Source organism: Aythya marila (genome assembly GCF_965140915.1).
Source record: "Aythya marila genome assembly, chromosome: 22".
In the NCBI taxonomy this organism is placed as follows: domain Eukaryota; kingdom Metazoa; phylum Chordata; class Aves; order Anseriformes; family Anatidae; genus Aythya; species Aythya marila.
In genome coordinates this window covers 4,498,435-4,519,962 of record NC_139063.1, presented here as the reverse complement: position 1 = coordinate 4,519,962, position 21,528 = coordinate 4,498,435, and the positions used below count along the sequence as shown (strand labels likewise).

The window sequence follows — 21,528 nt, the reverse complement described above, 5'->3', positions numbered from 1 at the left end:
GCACAGAAGCCCTTAAACCCTCCTTAGAAGCCAGATATCCAAAGTCTTGCTGAAAACAGTCGCTTTCCCCACAGCCGGGCACCTCCTCAAACCCCAAAAGCTCCTGATCTGCACCCAGAGGAGTTATTTCAGCAGCTGTAGCACAACTTGGGTGTCCTGCTGCCATCTTCCACGTGTTTATTCCTCGTCTCCTTCCTGGCTTCTGACTTCACGTGCTCACTTTCAAGTGGGCAGCTGGAGCTAAAAGCAGCAGCAGGGCAGGGGATGGGGACGGTGCCCCCACCTCTGCTCCAGCCCTTGCTCCTGAGCACCCCCAAAGCGCCGTTTCCTTGCCAGCAATCCTTGTCCTGCCTCCTACAAGAAGCTTGGGAGCACATCCTCTGCCTTCAGCCTGCGCTGAGGCACCTTTAGGGTGTGAATATGGGATTTATTGCCCCAAACACACCCACCCTCAGCCCCTCTCCAACAAGCTCCATGCCCAGCACTGCGAGCAGGACTAGACAGCCACGTGCGAGCACAGTTCGGTGTTTAAAACATTTCCTAGCTCAGGCTGCTGAACGTGGACCCGACCATTTGATGTTACCCTCCCACGAGCCCTGCCAGCGACAAACGAGGCTGCCGGGAGCGGCCGCTGCCCGCACGCTTCCCATTTTCTGGGTGAAAAGAAGCAGAAAACTGGGGCATGAATATAAAATATTCCATCACGTCAAAGGGATAAAAGCGAACCACGGCCCTCGAAATTTGTGCTGTGGCCTCTCCCTAAACACCCCCACCGTCTCTCGAGCAAACCCCAAATATCACCGCTCGGTTTTGCTGCCCGTGCACGCCGGCATCGCAGGGGAACACGGGCAGGAATTATCAGCCCTGGTTTTGGGGCCCAGCTGGGACACTGGGAAATAAATAACGCTTGGGGGGCTGCACAAAATGAGCCAGGATTGTCCCCGCTGGTGGCAGCCCCGTGGGTAAAAGCCCCGTCCCATCTTCTGCCTCCGAGGGTCTTGGACTCGGCGATCCGGCCGCAAAGCCGCGTGAGCAGCTTAGTCATTTATTTAACGAAAAGCTTTTAATTATCTCTCTCACACACACGCATTACGCGGGGCGGGGAAGGGGGGGAAATAATCAGCCTACAACCGGCGACCCGCGAGTTCAGGAGAATTGTGTTTTTCACAGAAACGGCCAACTCGCCCAAATCTGCTGCGCTCAAACCAGGCCCCGAGCTGCAGCCGTAATTCGGGGCCGGCTCGCAGCGTGCGAGCACCCAGGGGTGCCCGGTGCCCTCCGGGAGCTCCCGAGCGCGGGTGCTGTGCACTATGTGTGCTCTGAGCACACCTGGAACGCGTTTACACAGGGATCTGGATCACGATCCGGATGAGACTCATCGCCTGCGCCACGCACCCAATGCCCAAACTCTTTTCCTCACCGTGAAAAAAATTAATTTTAAAAACAAGCAAAAAAAGAGAGGGATTCCGCAGAATTAGGAGCGTTTGGGTCGCCGGCGTTACACAAGCCACGATTCCTGCGAACACGCAGCGAGCGTAAACAACGTCCGAGCGTAAAGAGCCCAGGGACGGTAATCTGGATTAACCACGGACCTCCCCGCATAATCCACCCGCTGGTGGAGGGCAAATCCCCGCCGTGCCGCAGCCTCCAGCCCTCTGCATCTTAAGGGCCCGCGGCCAAGAGGTGAGGGGCCCGAGGTGGACCCGCTCCGTACGGCCCCCCTGGGCTGTCTGCACGGGATTACGGCCAAAACTGAGCCCCGAGGAAGCGGAGCGACCGCTGCAAGGCATCGCCGAGCCCTGCTGGTGAGCCACGCGGGATACAAAGCGCTGCCGGCGGCTTCCCCAGGGGGATGCAGGAGACAAAAACAAAATCCGAGCCTGGATGCGCGCAGGCGGCATTTCTCAACGCCGGGGAGGTGGCATCGGGATGAAATGTGGTTAAGAAGAAGCTGGTAAACCTGAAACTGAGTTTAAAAGCACAAAACGGGATTCGTAACCAGAACTGATAACGGGACTGCTGCAGAGCCCTCTCACTCCAACCCCACCTGCTCCACAGCACGCACCCAGTGCCCAAAACCAAAAGGTTCCCATCCAACAGAGGCCAAATTACCAAATTCCTGCAACTCCAGCCACCCAAGGCTCCCCAGGGACGCTGAGCAGCCCCCAGCAGAAACCCCAAAGTGGGACCAGCACCGTCCATCAGCACCGTGCCCGCACACCCGGCCTTAGGGCAGCCCCAGCACCCAAATCCGGCATCACAGAGCCGCCGAGCGCCCCACGGCTCCAAGCCCACGAGCCCCCCCGGCAGAGCAGTGCTTCGACGGGTGCTGGATGGGTTCATAAAGGCTTTACAGGGAAGCAAAGTGCCTCCTGCCTGACATCCCAGCATTTAAATATCCACTCCACGAGCAGCAAACGGAGCGGCAGGGTGGATTTTTTTGCGCCGCTTTCCAAAAAGCAACCTGAAACGCTGCATCCATGCACGCGGGCAGCTGGCAGGCGCCCTCCTGGAGATGTGAGCGGTCGGCTCGGAGCAGAAGGAGCCCAAAGCGCTCGGGAAGGGGCTGTGAGGGCTCCTTCCCCATCCAGGCAGCGGTGCCGGGCAGGGGGCTGCCCCCAGCAGGGATCGGCTTCGCGCTGTTGGGGGCGATTCCAGCACAGGTCCCTCCTGTTCCTCTCACCCAGCCTCACACGAGCAGCAATTTGGGTGATTTCGTTAGGGAACAAAGCTCAGAGCTGTGTGTCACGGACTAGGTTTAACGGTAAGGATCCCTGCGCTCGTCCTGGTGCCGCCTTCGGGAGCGGGTTAGGTCTGCCCAGGATCCCAGCCCTATTGCAGAAGGTTTCGGTGTCAGCCGCCGCTCAAATCCCACCAAACATCCCCAAAACCATCGCGGAAACACACCTCAAGGTGCCACAGGTCAGCACCATCCATGCTGGACATTAAAATAAATGTCATGTGCACGGGGTGCCCAGCAAGGAGAACAGCCCCGTTAGCCACCGCCCCAAAACATCGCAGGAAAACCTTTAATGAATTCCTGACCCCATTACGGCACCACCACAACACCACAGGGGTCTCGGCCCCGTGCTGCCAGCCCTTCCAGGACGGCACTGAGCCTTTTTACCTTTTTACACTATTTTCTTTCAGTGGGGCTGTGAAATGAGAAGTGAGTGGTCAGGAGGAGCCTCCACGGGACAGCGTCCCCACACATCCCCCATAACTCACGAACAAAACCCGTTCAGTTAGGAAAGCCTTAAAACCCTAAACACTAAAAAGCGAGGGAATACAAAAGCTAGCATCGCGCTGCTGTTCACAAATAGGATTTTTTTTTTTTGCTGCCCTGTGTTTTTAGCAATATCCCCAGGAATAACCTGAGAAACAACCCAGGACCGGGGCAGACCCCGACACCGCCCCTTCCCGGTATCCAACTCACGGGGACACCGCGGTGCTCCCGGAGCGGGGGGCGGCTGCCTGCCCCTTCCCACCCTGCCACCCAGCTGTGTTGGGGTGGGCAATGGGGTGGGCAATGGGGTGGGCAATGGGGTGGGCAGGGACGTGCAGCTTGCCTGCGGGCTGGGACCCCAGCCCCAATAACACCCCCAGCCCTAATAACACCCCTGGCCCCAATGACACCCCCTGGTACTCCCCAGTCCCAATAACATCCCTGACCCCAATAGCATCCCTAGCCCTAATAACACCCCTAATCCCAATAACAGCCCCTGACCCCAATAACACCTCCTGGTACCTCCAATCCCACTGACACCCCCTGGCCCCAATAACCCCCCCCTGACGCCCCCGACCCCAATAACCCCCCCAGCCCCTCGTCCCCCTCCATGACACGCGCGCCCCCGCGGTAAAGGTCCGCGCGCGCGCCCCGTGCACGCCACCCGCGCACACGCCGGGGGGACCTTTACAACGCGAGCGCGCGCGCGCGCCCCCGCACGTGCAGGCAGGCGTTGCGGCAGGCAGGCAGCCCGCGCGCGCGCGCGCTCCCGCCGCGCCAAACCCGGGCGCGCCCCCCCGGGGTACGCCGCGCGCGCGCGCGCTCCCGCTCCCGCGCGCGCTGACTTACCCGCCCGCCGGCAGCGCGCGCGCGGCCGCCCCCGCCGCTTCTCGCGCAGCGCCTTCGGGGCCGCCCCGAGCCCCGCCGAAGCGAGCCGAGTCCCTCCGAACCCAGCCGAGCGGCTCCGAGCCCCGCCGAGCCGAACCGAACCGAACCGAGCCGAGCTCCTTCCGAACCCAGCCGAGCCCCGCCGGGAGCCGCTCGCCCGCCCGCCCGCCCGGTGGCTCTGCCCCCGGCCCCGCCCCCACCCACAACACTGTAGTAAGTTCCCATTGGCCGAGCTCAGGGGGCGGGACGCCAGCGGCGCCCTGCGATTGGTGCAACGGAAAGGGCGGCTGGCGGGGAGGGCGGGGGGAGCGGGAGCGCCCCCTCTCCCCCCCCCCCTCTTAGCCCCCCCTCCGCGCGCTCTCCCCTCAGGCCGGGCCGCGCAGGGCGCGGAGCCCGGCAGGGGCGGGCAGGGGGCGCACACACGGCTTGGGGGGGGAGTCCAAGAAGGGGGGCGATTTTCCGCTGGGAGCTGACTGGAAACGGCCCGGAACGGGCAGCGAGGGGCTGGAGGCGGCGGTGCCCGCCTGTAGTGCTCGGTGGGAGCGGGCCCCGTGCCCCTCAGTGCCCTGCACGGTAACGGCGGCACCGTCCCAGCGCCCGAGCGCTCCTCATGAGGAGAAATGGCTCAGCTCCAACCTGAACCTCCCCCCACAACTCGAGGCCAAAAGGGCTTCAAGGAGAAAACCATTTTGGGGCAGGGGGATTTGAACCTAGGCCATAGCAGCTCTTCCACTGGGAGCAGAAAAAAAAATAAAAAAAATATATAAAACCACACACACAACCTCTTCTGCATATGGAAGCACCACCGTCAACAACACGCTTGTGCTGTGAATTTCTGGGTTAGCTTCTAGCTTCTTCCTTCCTACACAGCCCCAAACTGACCTCTGAAATCCCATAGGAAGTAATGGAAATTTCTTAAATTCTTCCCTATAAGCACAGTTTGCCCTGTGCCAAGCCAAGATTGCAAATATTTAAAGAACTCTCCCAGTTGCAGCTGGTTTAGGTCACTTTGTAAGAGTCACTTAGAGACCGAGAATTATTTTAATAAGTCAGGATTTCTTGGTATTCAGCTGCTGCATATAGGAATCAGGAAAGGAATTATATTCATTTTAGGCATGCATTTGTAGTCTCTAAGGCAGAAGCCATTCCTTGAAAGCTGAAAGGCCGTTTTGCGAGTGCTCGGATCCTCAGGGACTTGGTCAGTGCCAATCCAGAGGGTCACAACAGGAGGAGGCAGGGGACCCTGCCCTCTGGTCATTTAATGGGCACGCAGCTCCGAAATCCACGCTCCAGCATCTTAGCAGCATCTAGACACCAGATTAACACCAGCTGAGCTAAGTTCTTCATAAAAAAAAATCCTTTGTAAGGTGATCCGATACTCTGTAGGGCCCCTGCAGGGTGCACGGCTGGTCAGATTCGTGCATTAATGCACAGTTATAAAACGGGGCTCCCAATTTATGGCAGTGCCGGTGAACGCTGTGTTAAAACCATTACTGCCACCAATAATAAACTGCACGGGGCTCTCCTTACCCCGAGGAGCTTCTCTAAACGAGGAATTCCCAGTCTGAACAAAGGAACCGAGCATCGCTCTGGTATTGGTTTTCCCTCCCCCAAAGCAAGCAGAATTTAGGGTGAAGAGAAACATTCGGGATTACTCCAAGCCCTAGGAAAACAAAGAAATTAAGCTGGTCAGGGGAATGATTTATCCACCACTGCTCCAAGCGAGCTGGTGGTGTGCACATTGTATGTCCATGCGTACACACAATAGGCTCACTGGGTTTACGTGCTACGTTCACACACTTTGCTAGCCAGTGAGCGTCTCAAAGGCGGCAGCGGCCATTTCACAAGAGCAAACAAGGTGGGAGGAGAGCAGGTGGCTCGGTTGTGCCAGCACTGGCCCTCTGCCCTTGGCTCCTCTTCTGAGATTTGCTGTCACCATCAGCAGTGCAGATCTGGCCGATAGCAGACAGCGAGAATGAGGTGTAAAGGAAATCTGCCTTCAACTTCACGAGCTTTGTTTTCGTGTAAAACAGCGATCGGGACCAAAGATAGCTCAGGTAAATAATTCACCCAGAAGGAAGGGGCGCTTCAGCTAGCGCTGCCTTTCTCAAGTGCTCACCTCTCGGTTTTAGCATGCGAAGCGGGAGGCACAGCAGGATTCAGCGCCAGAAAAAGCCTTCTAGCAATTTGCCTCCGACTGACTGAACTGCAAACTCGAGAAACGCTCCCAAAGACACAGAAGCTGCTGCAAAGCGTGTGCGCAGCCAAGGCAGCCCGGCGCATCCACGCGCAGCCCGCTCCCCATCAGGTATTGCCACCGAGATTAAATCTCCACCAGCCTGCCGTGGCACCCTCCCTCTCCAAACCCAACAGTCAATTCATTGTTGAGCAGGCTATCAGAGGGACAAACAGCACCCTCCGTAGTTAAACGGACTCAGTGCCTGGTATTGTGAGCCCACTCGGCGTTCTGGCAGCTAGTCCCGAGTTTTGCTAAATCCTGCTGCTTCTCCATAGCCTTTTTTTTCTGTGTGGTCCCCTACCGGAGAGTTTTCCCCTTTTTTTCCCCTCTCAGTTACAGGAGCTGTGCCATTTAAAGGCTGTTGTTGCAAAACAAAAAGCACATGTTCTTGCTTGTGGGGACGAGAAGCCAGTTGCTGAGCCGCTGTGGCTGCTTGGAACCGGGCTGGGTTACGTGGGTGCCCTCTGGGGAGACGGGGAGGGCAGAGGGGAACGGCAGACAGCGAAGCCTGTACACTCTGGGACTCCTATCCCACCCAGAACCTGGTTCATTTAAGTTCCCATCATGGGTTTCATTGATTTGCATGAAGTTCATGTTCATCTGAGTCCGTGTCTTGCTACGCAGCAGCCTTGCTCCAAGAAGGAGGAGGAATAAGGCAGACGAAGAGGAGCAGCAGCTCTCCCCAGGCTGCGTGCCAGGACAGGGAACAGCTCCCTGGAAAGTCAGCCTTGTTCCAGGGCTCAGAGGCAGCGTGTAAAGCACGGTTCTGCCAAGATGCACCGCATAAAGATTAGAGGAGGTCAGCTGCAGATCGCAGGATCAAGTTTTCATATGATGAATGTTTCTATGTTGAGAGAGAAATATTTTCCCCCTTCAGTTTGGGTAGGAAGTGTTAAACATACAAGAGGCTGCACTTAGAGTATCTAGAAAGTGCTTAAAACCCCTGGGGAATAGATTAGAAGCCATGCTGTGAATACAGCTAGCACAGGCTCAGGAAAAGGCAGAATCGGTGTGGCATGAGCCCGAACTCCAGAAACAGCCCGAGAAACAAACAGTGCAAGAGAGACAGCGGCATTTCAAGCATTCACCAATCTTCCATTGCCTAACAGTCTTAGTGGAAAGAAGACAACCAAAAATAGAGGAGTGTGCTCATAGGCAGTGCTCGATGCCCCAAATAAATTCCAGGAGATGCTGCTGGAAACCCCGGAGTTTGGGCAGCAGGAGGACATTGGAGCCCCTGTGCCAGCCTCCTCCACCAAGCACCAACAGCTCGGCTGGAGCCGCAGCTGTGGCTTCAGCAGGGGACAAGCTCAGCTATGCAGCCTTTGTTGAAATAAACCCAAAAATAACAGTTAGTGCCACCTAGGGACCAGAGCTCAGGCAGGGAGACAGAAGAGCCACACCACAAACAAAGGACGTCAGCGGCTGATGCACTCCCCGCACGGCTGAGGAGTCAGGCTGCAGCACGGAGAGGCTCTGCCCTGGTTAAATAACACCGGGAAGGCACCCGGGTAGGTGAAGCTTTCACAAAAGGTTGCTGAAGCGCGGATTTGACTCCGTGCTGCTGCTCTCCCAACCCGGGCAGAGCATCGCTCGGCTCCCAGACACCCCGAGCTCCTTGGTGCAGCTGGTGGAGGGCAGCGATGTTTCTAGCTGATGTTCCTAGCTCAGCGTTTATGTAAGAGCGGCGTCGATCTAGCAGTAAGTCAGAGCCCTCGTCTGCTCTACGCACCCCGTGTAACCAGGAGGCCAGGTGGCAAACTCCTGCAATGAATTTCTCCTAGTGCGAAGCCAGCTCTAGACACCTGACTGCAGTTCGTGATGGGGCTGGACCTGCAGACAGCGAGGGATATCTGGCAAGAGCCAACATTTATTTAACCAAAGAACTTTGCTACGGAGAGCAAACACAGCTTCTGAGCGGAGCACAGGCTGCCTCCCTGCTCACAAACACGAGCTACAGCTCTGCACCGCCTTGTCCAGCGCTGCTTCCCCTACCTGCTATCTCCTTGGACCTTGCAGGGTTTGTCTTAAGCTACTAACTGGATCAGATTTGTCACCCCGAGTCCTTTCCACAGATGATCCCATGACCTAATACAGCATAGCCAGCGTCTGCTGAGAGAGGCATTTCTGCAGGTGCGCAGTGATTAATTGGTGCACATTTCCATATCACAAATAAAAAAGACTTCTCGGCTTGGTTGAAACACGGCGTATTAACCTTTGAAACTGGCAGTCATGGATACCGGCTTCAAAAAGATTAATATCAATAAGACAAAATCCCAGAGGATAGCATCGCACTGCTGCCAGTTTTTCTGGAGCTTTACAAAATAAGGCGTTTTGAGACTTCATTTAAGGTCGTATATTTCCACGTTTGTTTTATAAAGAAAGCCCCAAGCTGTTCAGATTTATGGGCAGAACCCACGGGCTGGGGGCAGGGGGAAAGGGGAAACTGGAACTCGAGGAAAGCTGTGGGTACGTGTGGAGAGACTCGGAGGAAGGGGCAGGAGCCGTGCTTCATTTGGGCTGCTGCCACTGCCACAGCTAATTGCTGAGAGCCGTCCTCTGTGAGAAAGGTTTGTTACCGAAATAAATCACACAGCTCCGTTAGCTCAGAGCATTTTGCAGGTCCACGGAGGCACAGCTGCAGGATAACACAGGGCATGCAGTAAATCTGAGCGAGGTGCAGCAGCCGCTCGGGGATGCACGGAACCAGCCCTCACCCCTGCGTTCTGCCTCCACCACGGACTGCATCAGAAAGGAGCTCATAATCATTAAGCTGCCATCTTTTATTTCTAATTATTTGTCTCCACAGCAGGGTTCCTGCAACCATCAAGTACAAGGGAAGCAAGTCTCAAAGGAGTAACTGTTTTGAAGAGGGCTCGCAGCTGCCACCACATGAATGGCTCTCCAAGAACAGTGGCAACTGCTACGCGCTGCCCACAGGGCCGGGGGAAAGCATCCCTGTTTCGGCTGCTTTTCAGTGTTGATTTTTAGGTCAACGAAAACAGCTTTTCTTATGCAACAAGGCACACAGAAAGCCCACTTGCTTTGAGTTTTTGCTTTCATTTAATTAGATGGTAATTCAGAAGGCAGCACTGCTATTCTGAACACCACAATGAGAACGATTTCACTGCCTTACAAAGCGCTGAAGTAAAACCACCGAGCTAAGCCAGCCCCAGAACCTGACACCGCTTGGGATTCTGATAGTCTCTCCTGACAGAGGGGGACAGGGAAAGGGATACCCTGCTGCCACGTTTCCAGGAGAGATTCAAAGCAGAAAATGTCACTGGAAGGCAGAAAAGCAGGAGATCTTATTTGTTCTTCCTCTTTGAGCTACATTGGAAATAAAAATATGGAAAAGCCCAAGTTTGTTGAACACGACGTCTGTTCAGCAGCTCCATATAGCAATAAACTTCTCTAGGAGAAGAATATTCAATAATTAAGCAAGAGACAAATTATTTCCTAAGCAGATAAACACTGAGATCCCACCATACAGCTCCCAGTATCACCAGTGCCAACGTACAGGACACAGCCCAGCAGCAGGCAGGCAGCAGCCCCGCTGTGCTTATCACCTCCCTTATGACAAACAGCTCTGAACATTTTTTTTCCCAGACAGCTTGCATCGCCCCTGACCTCACTTAGGATTTCCTGACAGGCTTCACATGATGGCAACGTATGTGAATCTTAGCTTGAAGGTCAAGCACGCAGCCTCAGACATCGCAGGCTCCTCTTGCACTTGCATCCTCAGCATTTTTCGCCGTGGTTTCTGCCCTCCAGCTCCTCGCAGCATGGAAGAAGCTTCACAGAGGCTGCTGGTGTGTTACTTTTAGGATCAATACCCAATGCTCTTATCAGGCTAGGAGAGAAGATTCCCTCACTACAGCTCCCATGCATTTTACGTTTACCTCAGAGGTAAGCCAGGCTTAAAGATGGAAAGGCAACCTGAGCCGGCTGATTTCTCTGCTGGGTGAAGGTCAGGGCTACCCCTGATCCAGTGAAACTGGACCACGCAACCTTTATCTTTGCCATCTCTAACAAAGTACCACTTGGCCTTCTTGCTTGCTGACCAAGATTAAGACCAAGTGCTCATCAAGCAGCAGATTTCATCCAGTATCAGGGTCAAAACCCCAAAAGCTTAAAAGCAGCAGGGAAACAGAAAGCCTCTGCCCTCTGTGCAGTACACGGTGAGCAACAGACTGCTCATGCAGACAGAACTCAGGGAGACTGCTCCAGGGAGAGCAAAGCAGGGGTTGTTCAGCTGTCCCCAGGGAAGAAATTCACCCCTGACCACAGACAAGATATTTCACCATTCACACACAGAGATCTACACCAGAACAGGACCAGAATCAGCTTCACCCCGCACCAACCATCAAGGACACTTTATTTTTCAAAATGTTGCCTTCTCAAACAGCTCTGCAGTAGCAGTACTGCCCTGCACAGTCCCTGCTGCACTCCTGATGCAGGGCACACGAGATGCACGCAGGGTGCTGCATTCACCACGTCCCGCTGCAGGTAAGTAGGTAAACCAGGCAGACCTGAGCAAAAAACACAGCTGCGAGGTACTGGCAAGCTGTCACACTGTGCTGAGCGTGTCCTGAAGATCTGTGTCCCCTCATGCAGTCACAGCCACTTGCATTTTGCCCCAGATGCCGGCTCCTGGCCGGCACGAAGCCAGCCTGCAGGTAAGCCTTTTGTGCGGGGGCGTGCTGTTCTGCATTCAAATGACTGCTCGGGGGTTGGATGGGAGCTCGGCACCTCTGATCAAGGCAGATTCTCTGGTTAATTAATTATCCTTCTCTCAGAGGCTTGGTAGCAAAGAACAGCTCATTCAGAACAGGAGACAGCCACTCGGCTTCTAAATATAGGGCTTCACTTACTTCTGGGTACGAACAACAGGTTTATACTTGGATTTGATTCATCTCCTGCCCTCCCCTGTGAGGCACGGTGTAATAATGCTGAGTTAAGAATAAAGCAATCTGTTCCCAGCACCTTCCCTGCCTTCTCTTCAAGTCTCACCAGTGGCTGGCAGCGTACCGAGCGGCGGGGCAGGAGCGGAGCTGCTCTGCACACACTCGGTCCTTTCCGCCGCTGGGAGAGGAGGCGATACCACAGCGGGTGGGGAGAGACAGGCAGGAAAGGGGGAAGCTTAGCAGTGGGATGTTTTGCACTTCTGAAAGAAGAAGTCAGTTAAAAACTTCGAAAGCCTCCAGAGATAATCTCACCGCGTCCAGAGAACCAGCTGTACCCAAAGAGGCTCCTTCCTTTCCTCCTCCACGCACACCCGCCTTTATTTTGTTATTTTAGGTTTTAACAGCACCTCGCGGCCAGGCGCAGGGGTAGGCATCGACCCCCTGCTGCAAAGCCACAGGAATCAACCCCACCAAGATGGTTTTCCCCCACGCAGAGAAAGATCTCCACTAATGCCTGCCGCAAACATCAGTGCCCACTGCTCCAAGCTCGACGTGCATTTCCCTTCCTCTCCTGCCAGAAGGGCCTCAGGCTGCTCCCTGTACCCTGCACGCACATCTGCAGGTTTGCAGAGGGGAAGCCAGCCCAGAGCTGGGCTCCAGCCCTCAGAGAGCCTCTTACACAACCACAGCACAGATTTACCATCACCAGCTCTCAGGAGGAATCTGGGGAGAAACAGTGAGTGCTGCTTTCCGCTACCAGGACAATTTTCACTTCCATTTCCTCGCTTGCTGGTGCTTAGCGTGCTGCCAGCACGGGGTCAGCGCCCAGCAGGCCAGGCTGGCAAGAACAACTGCTGCTGGGGGCTTCTACATCCTACAAAGAGCCTGGAAATTGCTAGATGAAATGCTTGTAAGTGCCCGAAACATTAACACATGCACATACACACACACGATAAACCCCATTCTTTGTTAACAGACACCCCAACACTGCAGAGTTTAAGGCAAAAGGAACAAGTGGGCTCATTATTTAAGCCCAAGTGATCAGTAGAGTTTAAGGCAGAAGGAACAAGTGGGTTCGTTATGTAAGCCCAAGTGATTCCTTCCAGCTGCTTCCCCCCGTTGCTCTAACGAGGCAGGTACTTACCCAGAGATGAGGCAGCCGGGCAGACCACGGCGAGGCACCGCAATCCATCATGGGGCAGCGGATGGGAGAGAAAGAAGAAGAGACACTGGTTAATAAGCAGTTCCAGCCAAACGCAAAAACCCCCAAACATGCCAGAAAAATCCCTCCAGCCGCCCAGCCAGAGCTCACACCTGTACTCGACACGAGCGCCGCGGCAGCGTTCGCGTAAGCGAACTTGAGCGTCTGACTTTTCCCAGAACAGAAGGTGGAACCGGACGTTCACGTTGGGCCACTTCTTAGAAATGTAAACACGAAGCAGGGAAGGGGAAAAAAAAATAAAAAAAAAAAAAATCAGCCTGGCGTTACTTAACGCTGATAATGCAGCGAGCGGTGACGCCGACGTCCCGTGTCCGGCACCAGGAGGTGCGCGGGGCGGCACGGCCCCGGCACGGCCGAGCTGGAGCAGGGGAGAGCTCTGGCCGAGGCTGCAGACCGGCGTCTCTGGGGCCGTGCAGTTCCTCCAGCCTTGCATAACTTCTCTTTTAGACCTCACCAGGCAGGGGGTGGACGCACGGCGTGCCTCCGGCCCCAACTCCAAAGGGCTTCAGCTGAGCCCTCTAGTGGGCTTTAAAAACTCAACAAAACACCCACAGACCTAATTTAATTAACGCGCTGCCAGAGGCCTCTAAACCCTAATCCTCTCAACAAAAGGATCATTAACTAAATGAAGAGATCCAAGAGAGCAACGGGTCCCTCGGCCACAGCCAGCCGGGCTGCGTGCTCCAGTGGCACACGCCGGGGCCCACCAGGGGCTCCGAAATGTGGCTCGGTCCTCGGCCCCAGCAGGACCCAGCCAAGGAGCTGCTCAGACACGAGGCACAGCCACGGGCACGCACAGCAGAGCTCAGGGCATGCACGGGATGCTCAGCACGATGCCACGCTAGAGGGACACACAGAAGTTCATGCTTGCCCTTCGGGATGTGTCCATGGGACATCACAGCCGCCACACCATGCTGAAGGTCCCTGGGCTGTCATCTCCAGCGAGACTGAAGCCCCCAACAGCTGGAGCAGGAGGACTTGGAGCTGAGGCATTGGCTGTTTTTAAGGATTTATTCTTAAGGGTTATTATCCATTGGTGTGGAGAGCCTGGCGAGTAGGTGAAGAGCTCTCCTTTCCAGAGGCAGCCTCGGCCCTTCAACTGAAGGCTGGGAATCACCTCCACCTCGCCCATCCCGCCAGCAGGAAGGGTTTTCCCCACAGCAAGAGGCAAGGTGTACGTTGGCAGAGAAATTTACAGCACGCAAGGGTGCAGTCTGTTAAGGTACAGTTAGGGAGAAGGCTTTGAAGTCCAAGGTTCCCAGCCCACGAATTGCCCCAATGGGATGGAGATGGAGATGTGGATTCACCCCCTGCAGATGTCTCTCTGAAAGCCACCTCCAGCTTCCGAGCCACACGTGGGACCCAGAGCACCGTGGCTGCAAGGAGCACACCCGCGAGACTGCTCATTAGCAGGGTGAACAGGAACAGAAGAGCTTAATTACAGGGCAGGGACCGTTCCCTCTGGGTTCGTGTGTCGGTGGCAGCCCCACGGGACGGGTGCTCCTCGACAGAGCCGGGCCCTGCAGCAGCCTCTGCCCGTGCCACACACAGGGCCCACAGTCACCAGGAGCCCAGTGTGGCTCCTGTGAGCAGCTGCGGAGCCTCAGCCCATGCGTTGAGAACCCAAAAGGAGGAGGACTTTGGGCACTGCTTGCTAAAAACCTTCTGGCAGCAGCAGCCTGCACGGGTCTCTTTGGAGAGGCTGCTGCAGCCCACCTGTAGGTACCGGTACCTGGTTTTGGAGCTACGGGTGAGCGCTCCTGTCCGAGGAGCTCAGTCTCAGCAGGAGCTCCTAAAGCCCAAAGCTGAGCTCCAGCCGTGGTGCTCACCGGGGCAGGGGCTGCAGCAGCTGCTGGCAGGGCAGGCTCACACCCCAGAGGCTGCTGCAGCCCGAGGCTGGGCTTTTAGGATGGCCAGGAGGTGTTTCAGCACGCTGCCTCTCCCAGACCAACGCAGCCTGACCTGGAGAGACCTCACAGTCCCCTAGGCACCGTCTCAGAGCCTCGTTGGAAAGCATTCGTGCAGACCCCCATCTTCAGTACATGCGTTTTGGGGACAGATGCTGACACGTGGAGGCTTCCTCGCCTGAAGGGGCAGCACAACTGCTCCCAGAGCTAATGAGGCTGTCCTGCGCTGACCCGGGGCAGTTTTCAACAGACACAGAATAAACAGTCCTCTCCGCCTTGGCCTCCTGGAATAAATCCCAAGAGCTCCCGTCTCCCCGGCCCAGGCATGAACACAGATGGTCGCGGAGATTAAAACATGGAGAATTAACAGCCCCGCGCAAATGAGCTTCTACATCCAGCCCAGCACTGCCAGGTGGTTCGAGTGCAGCGCTGGGATACGGTCACCGAGCTTTGCTGAGCTCCAACAACAGCCCCAAATTCAGCAGCACAGGGGCCAGAGAGCCGGGAAATTCGAAGGCAGTTGCAGGGGAAGCGAGATGGAAACTGCCAGAGCCGGGCAGCTGCAGAGCCACATCTGGCTCCTGCTGCAGCGCTGGGGGAAAAGCTCCAGCACCAGGAAAAAGGAGCATGGACCCATCCTGCGCTTGGCTCGCTTTGTGCTCTCCCACCAAAAGCCAGCTTGGATGGATCAAAGAGCACCATGAGCCGCGTGTGACCACGAGGGCTTCCCCGGAGCACTGCGGGCTGGCAGCAGGCGGCCAGGGAAACCCAGAGGGGCCCCGCCACCATTCCTAGAAGGAATCTGTCAGCACTGCACACCCGGCAAGGATCGGACCAGCACATGGGGCTGAGCAGCATTCCTGATCCGGGTAACACGTGCCAGGCTGCCTCCGGTGGGGACACAGCCCCGAGCCCGCTGCCATCCCCAGCGCCAGCTCCAAACCCATTTTATTTTCCCTCAAAACCAGGCGAACAGTCGGGAAGGAGCGCGCTTCTCGCCCAGCCGCCAGGCGGTACATCTCGGGGACAGCTCTCGGGTTAGGCAACGGCTCACCCCGCTGCATTTCCTATTAAAAGCCCTCGCTCTGCATCCAAGGAAATCCCCAGGCGGCACCGACCCCATCTGCCAGCCCGCAGCGGGGCCTCGCGGCCGCAGATTGGAGGCAGCCGCCCCGCGCCATACGGGGGAGGCTGATCTCCACGGCGGGCACGCGTGCCTCCAGCTCAGCACCAGCACGGCCGCACCGAGTCACGTTCCAGCCCAACGTGGCTCAGGGCCGGGCCAGCTTCTGCCTCTGCTCCTTGTCTGTTTGGCCTTCCAGCTCGTGCAGATGCACAGAGGAGACTCAGGACGGGCACTCGCCCTGATACAAGCCCCTAATTCAGGGGGAGAGCTCCCCTGGGTTTTGAAATGCCAAGAAATGCTTACCCCATCTCCAAGGACTTTTAGAGAGCAGGTACAGAAATACAAGCCCCTAAAGGCCGGTGCTGCCTGGCAAGCAGCTAAACCATCGCTGCAATCTGGGGACAGCGACCAAGCAGGGGCCAGCTCGCAGAGGCAGCCTTTAAAGGCTTTGATGCAGCTGCTGTAACAGCCAAGGGCTGCAACGATGCTCCGGGCACTGCTCCACTGCAGCTCCCAGCCACGCCGAGCAGGGCTCAGCACCGATACCGGGTTTGCCAGGCTGCGAGCAAGCTCCAAGCCACTCTGCACCTCCCAGGAGGCTGCAACACCTCCAACCCACCGCCGTGGCAGCGGGGTCCCTCTGGAGACTCGCAGCACGCATCCAGCCTCACGCCCCCTGCTCAAATCCTGCTCAGGTCAAGCGTGGCCAGATGTAGTTACCTACACGAGGGGAGCTAGAGGCTGCCTCTGACTGGGGATGTGTTTGTGCCGCCAGGCCTGGGTTCCTCCTGTTTTGCTGCTTACTGGGATGCCAAAACTGGGCGCTTGCTAAATGGACCAGCAGGAGCTTAGCCTCGTCCCTTGCCACCAAACAAGACTTTCTCAGGAGCTGCAGGGAAACGCCGGTTCCTTAGTCACCCATGTACAAACAGGAGCAGAGAGCATTTTAATAGGATTCATTAATTTAATTGAATAGCGCAGAGGACGTCAGTGGCTTTATTTGTGCTGGCAAAGGGCGTTAGGATGAGCCAAGGGAAGAGCAGGGGCAGGCCCTGCAACCCGAACTGCTCCTGAGGGGCCGGGCGCCACCGAGCCCATGGGCTGGAGCGGGGCTGGGTCGCTTTCCAAGCTCCCTTCCAACCTCCCCTCCTCAAAACCCCCAGCAAGGGACAGCTCCAGAGCCTTCCCTCCCCGAGGACAGCAGGCTGAGGCTTGGGTGACAAAAACCCATTTCCCCAGGCCTTTTCTGCACCCAACCAGGCTCAGCACGGGGGCCCAGCTGGTGCCTGTGCGTGCACCGCTCCCGGCGCTCCGCAGGCACGGCCGATGGTTCAGGCTTTTCTCTAGGGGTATCAGGAGGGGACAGCAGACAAACCATGCTAATTGGATAGACGAAGAGTCCTCTGCAGCCCTATAAAGCTGCGAGCAGCTGCTCAAAACCTCTTGTGAGCAACAAAAATAGTTTCATCTAAGGAGCCAGGCGTGGATTAAACGCCACAACCCCTTTTCTTTCCACTAAGCGCAGCTCTCCCCGTTGCAGCCCCAAAAAATAAAAAAAGAATCAGAGCTGCAGACCCAACCAGGAAGTTCAGCAAACTCAGAGCAGCAACAATAGCAGGAGGATTTTCCAGGCCTTCAAGCTTGTTTTGCAAGTGCCAGGTTATGTAAAGCGCTGCCTTGCCTTGCCGAGGCCAGCTGGCACCGCACGGCGGGGGCTCGCGCAATGCCCACTGCTGGGATCCCTGCTCGGGCACCCTCCACCTCAGCTAGCATCACTTTTCATTTCACGTGTAATTGCTACTTAATTAATCACCTTCCCGGGGTCTGGGTTTGCCTTCCTAGCAGCCTGCCCAAGCACGAGGTCCCAAGGAGCTGCCCTGGAAGAAGAACCTCCTCTGCGGCCACACGGCAGCTCCGCCGCGCTGTGCCCGGGGCGATGCGATGCTCCCGACACGCAGCCAACCCTCGCTGCCAGCGGGGATCCACCGGAGGGGTGAGTGGTTATCGCTGCACGTGTCCTGCGGGAAACAACCCAAAGGCTCAGCTCGTTGCACGCTCAGCGCCCTGCCGCGACCAGCTGGGAAAAGCCCGGAGGCACCCCCGAGGCAGAGGGACCGAGCTGGCATCACCACGGCAGGATCCCATCAGCTGCGGCTCCTCCCGGCAATGTCATCGTACCCCAGGCATTTGCCTAATTGAGACCTAATGAAGTTCAGAGATGTATTGTGGGCCTGACAGGGGAGCAGCTGTGCCCCTGGACCCGGCCGCATCTCCAGGGTGAATCAGCAGCAAAGCCCAGGCCGGGATGCTCCGGGCAGCCGCCACCCGCTCAGCCCTGCAAACTCAAGCCCCCGCTGCTCCATCAGAGCCAAGGAAAGAAAATGTTGTGTTCATCAGCAGCCTCTAGTGGGGAAAAGCAGGCAGATGAGCCGGCTGCTTAGTATGGACCCTGCAAGCCTTGGGGCACGGAGACCCAAAGAGCCCACCCTGATGGGATGGGACTGGGCAGCTTGGTCCCAATGCTCGGGGTGTAGGGGACTGCAAGGTCAGAGAGTTGAGCCTTTAGCGTCACAGCCAGCACCAAGGGGACATCCCCAGGGCCAGCTGCCCCTGTGCCGGTCCCAGCTGAGCAAGCAGGCTGCAGCACCTCCCTGCGAGGCCTGACTCAGCCCCACACAAGTCACTGGAGGAAGCAAAAGGCACAGAAGGGACCGCTGGGGGACCCGGAGCCTTTCTGGGCAGCACAGGGAACGGGAAGCCTCCAGGTGGTGGTGGGTGCGTCCATCCCCCCTCCTGACTCACGCTGCAGGCAGCTCCCACACCTCCAGCCCACAGCACCCAACGTGGCCAAGAGCTGCCTTTAACCCCAAACCCGCAGCTTTCAGCCCCTTCCCACAGCCAGCCGTGAAAGTTAAAACGCCACCCCAAAAGCGGGATGCTGCCCTGCGGGGTAAAGACCACCAGCAGCCCACTCTCCTCCCAGGGAACAGCCACAGAAGAAGCTCAGAAAAAATCTGTGGGGTATCTGATCTGTGACCTCTGCCTCGGAGAACCACTGACACCGCTCACCCTCCCGACCAGCAGCAGCCGGGGACGCAGGGCGCAGCGCCGCAGCTCGCAGGCAGTTCCCGCAGCAGCCAGGCTGCACGCTGGGAGGCGGCGGCCGCTCCGAGCACGTCGCAGAGCGGCCCCGCCGCGGATGAGAAGGCACTTTCCGTCTCGGCAGGGTTTCAAACCCTCTGGAGAAGGCCTGGAGATGCTCTTAAGGGAAGGGGAAAGCACAGCGTGCAGACGGGGGAGGCTCGAGCCGCCGGCAGAACAGCTTGAGCCCAGCCGTGGGGAAGGAGTTGGATGCGCGGAGGAACTTCTCGCTGCTGCTAACTCCCCGTTTCCATCACGACTCGCAGAGGCAGCACGTGCCCAGCGTCGGGTGAGGAACAGGAGGGACCACGGCGCTGAGCTAAGCTGGGGGAGAACGTCTCTGAGCAGGACCCGGCACTCGGAGAGGAGCCGCGCACCCGAGGGGGGCAAAGGGCCCCGCTCCCACCCTACCTGAGCTCTGCCTGGGGGGGCAGGCACAGCGGAGCTGCACACCCGTGGGCACACACAGGGTGAGGGCAGGATTACACAGCACAGGGAACCTCAGCCCCGTGTCACCTGAAACTCTGGCACGGTCGCAAGTTACTCCCACGACTAACCCGGTTACCCAGCGGAAAGAGGACACGGAGGGGAGCAGCAGCACCGGCCCCGGCCGTGCCTCTGCTAAAGCCTCAAGGCCAGCACAGCAGAGGGCAGGGAGGGTTTCGGGGAGCACCTTGCACGACCCCAACTCGCATCAGCGCAGGGAAGCAGAGGGCTGGCAGGGATCCCTGCCCCTCCAGCCTCCCCATCCCGGCCGTGCCCCCCAGCTCTCCCCACCTTGGTGCAAGGGGACACGAGCGTGCCCCGTGCCAAGTCACGGCCCCGTGGCAAGGCTCCTCTCCGCACAGCGTGACCCGACGCAGGGCACGGCACCAGCTCCCTGCCACCAGCCCCGTGCCGAGCAGGGCCCAGCACCGCCCGGTCCCCACGCAGCACCGGGCACCCCGACACCGGCCCCGGGGGAGAGCCTGGGCGTGAGGCAACCCCGCGGCACGGAGGCGGCTGCGGCGCAGCGGCGAGCCAAGGCACACCCCCCCATTGCAACACAGCCCTAAAGATAGCGACGGGCCCCGGAGAGCCCCCACCGGGCACGGCCACGGGAACGGCCCCATGCACGGAGGAGCCGTGGGGCTGGCGGCGTGGGGGGGGGGGCGACAGGGACCGGCGGGACACGGGGAGGGGACAGCGCGGCCTGGAAGGGGAAGCGGGGAGGCGAAGCAACCCGGGACAAACCGGGCGGCGGGGCTCGAGGGCAGGCAGCGGGACCGGGGCACCGGGAGGGAACCGGGGGGGCACCGGGCACCCGGCTACGGGCATAGATGGGAGGGTGCCGGGGGGGGCAGCGCTGTGCAGCCGGAGCCGGGCAGGGGAAGGACGCCGAGGGGGGGACCCTGAGTTTGGGGAGGGGTCGTGGGGCTGCCCCCCGGCACCCCCGGGATCTCCCCGCGCTCACCGGGACCCCCCCGCAGCTCCCACCCCGCGCCCGGCCCGGCACCACCGGGGACTCCCCCACCACGGGGGGCACCCCCGGGCACCCCACGGCCCCCTCCGGCCCCGGACCCCCCCGGTCCCTCCCAACCCCCCCCCTGTTCCCGGACCCCCGCCCCCCCGTCCCCGCCGTTACCGGCCCGGGGCCGCTCCGCTCCGCGCTGCCTCCACCTGCGCCGCCGGCCCCGCCCCCGTGACGTCACGGCGCGCCACGCCTTCCCGCGCCGCCGGGCCCCGCCCCCTCCGCCGCACGCCCCGCCCACGACACCCGGGGGGGCGGAGCCGCCGCCGCGGCGCTGCAGTGGGCGGGGCGTGCAGGTGGCGCTGTGACGTCACGGAGCGAGGGGAGGAGGGGGTGTCCCCGAGAGGGGCGCGGGGCTCCGAGCGCCGCCGTTACGTCGCCGAACCATATAAGGAGCGGAGCGCGCGGGGATCCCCCCTGGGTCTCCCCCGGGGTCCCCCCGGCCCCTCCCCACGCGGGGGCCCGGCGGCGGCCTCCCAGCTCCGGCCTCTGCCAGGGCACTGGGCTCGGGGAGGTTTTGGGCTCATTTTTAGTGATTTCTGGTTATTGCAGCACAGGGCCGAGGCTCGGCCTCAGCCGCTCATTCCTCGGCAGGGCGAGGACCCCCCCAACCCTGCCTTACCCTCCCAAACCCTGCCTTACCCCCAAACCCTGCCTTTTCCCCAAAAAAACCCTGCCCTCTCCCCCCAAACCCTGCCTTATCCCCAGCAGCCACCCCGGGCCCTGCCCTGGTTATCGCGGCCACCCAGGCAGCAGGTGATAAGGGCTGATAAGGGGTGGTGGGGCCCCGGGACAACCCCAGAGCTGGCCTCGTGCTGCCACTGGGCTGTGGGGGACAGAGGCCACACTGGGTGCCTCGACCCCAGCAGCCTCCAGAACCTCGCTCCCAGCCCTGCCCATGGGGAGCTCAGCCCCAGGCCTGGGAGTGCTGCCCCTGGGGGTCCTGGTGTCCCCCCTGGTTCTTAGGGGACCCAGTGGGGTAATAAAAAAAAATTACAAAAAGCCCCCATGGCAGCACCTCCTCTCTGGGATCCCCCAACCATAAAGGCCAGGTCCAGCAGGAGCAAGGGCGCGCAGTTGGGGTGCAGGGGGCTCGTCCCCAGGGAGCCCCAGGCCCACCCCAGCAGCGAAGGGAGGCTGGGAGGGGGCAGAGCCAGCAGCCGTGAGCCGCTAAGCCGCCACAACCCCCTCGCGTTCTGGCCCCATTATCACCGATTTCTGCGCACATCTGCTGCCGGGGTTATTTTTAACCGGGTATTAAGGGCTTCAGGTCGTTAAGCGGCGAAGGGCGAGCTCCGCTCATCACCCCTAGAGCAGCGGCTGCACTTTGGGGGCCCCCAGGTGCCCGTGGCACTGCCCCCA

General features: G+C 58.8%; 1 protein-coding gene across 3 annotated transcripts in view; it reads right to left on the bottom strand.

Moving 5' to 3' along the window:
- Window positions 1–20,319, bottom strand: part of EPB41 (erythrocyte membrane protein band 4.1) — an 84,367-nt gene extending 64,048 nt beyond the window's left edge. Inside the window, exon 1 of one of the 3 annotated variants that reach the window (XM_082777694.1) lies at window positions 20,281–20,319. The gene's annotated coding sequence lies outside the window, so the exon portion shown is untranslated. Of the gene's footprint in view, window positions 1–4,075; window positions 4,261–12,404; window positions 12,548–20,280 lie in introns of those variants that run through there. The other 2 variants (XM_082777700.1, XM_082777698.1) reach the window with 2 other exon arrangements.
- Window positions 20,320–21,528: the final 1,209 nt, after the last annotated feature.